Source organism: Mizuhopecten yessoensis, unplaced genomic scaffold (assembly GCF_002113885.1).
Source record: "Mizuhopecten yessoensis strain PY_sf001 unplaced genomic scaffold, ASM211388v2 scaffold2711.2, whole genome shotgun sequence".
NCBI classification, from domain to species: Eukaryota; Metazoa; Mollusca; class Bivalvia; order Pectinida; family Pectinidae; genus Mizuhopecten; species Mizuhopecten yessoensis.
Genome location: NW_018485984.1, coordinates 1 through 1,716, shown reverse-complemented (window position 1 = coordinate 1,716; position 1,716 = coordinate 1).

Genomic DNA, 1,716 nt, shown 5'->3' with positions numbered 1-1,716 from the left:
ATCAGTGATCACAACATCGTTTACTAATTTTTGATTCTCGATCTATTATTCAAAGGCAACAATCCAGTATTCACTGGTTGAGGAAGGGAAACTTGAAATCACTGAGGAAGTCCTCCGAAGACAATTCATCCGAATCTTCAAGAGAACGTTCACGTTATGTGGCAACACCTTGGGTCCAAATCCATCTTCAACGTCGATCTGGTAATAACTGACAACAACACGATCGAAGATGCAGAAACCTACAAGACGTAAAAAATGCAGCCGATAACTCAAACTTCAAACTGCACATACAAATGGGTTATTTTAAAACAATTATACCAACTTATATTTACCACTCATTTTGGCCCGGAAGATAAAGCGCGGGATTCTTAATGTGGGGGGAAATCGGAGTACCCGGAGAAAACCCACGTGGTCGGGGCAGGTTACCCTATACGTCTTTACATCATAACCAGGCTTTTGCCCTTGAAGGAAAGACATCGAAGGTGCAATTTAAATGTATTTCATTGTCGAAATTATCATCGTCTACAACGTTTGCGGAAATTTCAATCCTGTATATAATTTGCATTCATGTATTGTGCCATACACTAGGAATACTGCTTTACTATTGCTATAATTTGAACAATTTTTATGATTATTAATTAGTTTGTACATTATTTGTTAGTTTTTAATTAACATCAAAGGAAATAGAGACCGAAATTTTAATTGTTCTTGATTCGAGAATTGTAAAATAAAAAATTAGAAGTTCACATTAATTGGTGCTTTTATAATTATAGGCACGCGTGTCAAGTTGACAAAATAGCCTTTCCCATTTAAAGTGAGTATTGGACTTGAGCAAGGCTGCATCCTACATCCGTTGTTGGTGATTCAAGCATGTGTCCTTCTAAAAATAATATCTAGACCGTAGATCATGTATTCAATTAAAGTCAACTCATAGCTCATGATTAACGATACCACTCCGAAATCAAGGCGAAACTAAATATAGATATTATACAGTCTGTGTCTAGACACAGATACTTTATATCGATTGACCCAATCGCAACTTCTCGGCCAATTCCGGCTAGGCGCGGAAGGCGCGGAAGGCGCGGAATCATAATGTATGATTCCGCGCGTCATTATGTATGATTCCGCGCGATTCCGCGCCTATGTATGATTCCGCGCCTAGCCGGAATCGGTCGAAAAGTTGCGATTGCGATTGACCTAGTTAAGATTCCACTCGTCACATCTCGACAGATTCCGTACCTACTTAGATGAAGGGAACCGGAATCGGCCGAGGTAAGCCGAATTCCCCACGTTAAAACATTCGGATATCATTTTGATGAGTCATATAACTTTCAGAAAACACTAGAACGTTCCGAATGATTATTAGATACGTGAATCGGGCAGCCATTTGAATCACGTTTTCAGCCTGTGCACACGACACTTCAAAATTGCCACTAAAGGTAATATTGGACTAAATGGGAAAGCTAGTCGGTATAAAAATAATGTTTGAGTTTAAGACATAACATTTACTAACTATAGGATGAATATCAGCTTAAAGTATTGCAGAAATTGATCAAACTATGTGCATACACCTTTGTGTAAGGTGTGTCATACGGTAAATAGGCAGCTGGCGCGATATATTCGGAGCAGGCCTAGGTGCCGCCCGTCTCCTGGTGCTGTTTCATGTGAATGATTATAGGTGTTTGAAATTCTGACTGTGAATTGAGATAAAAATCA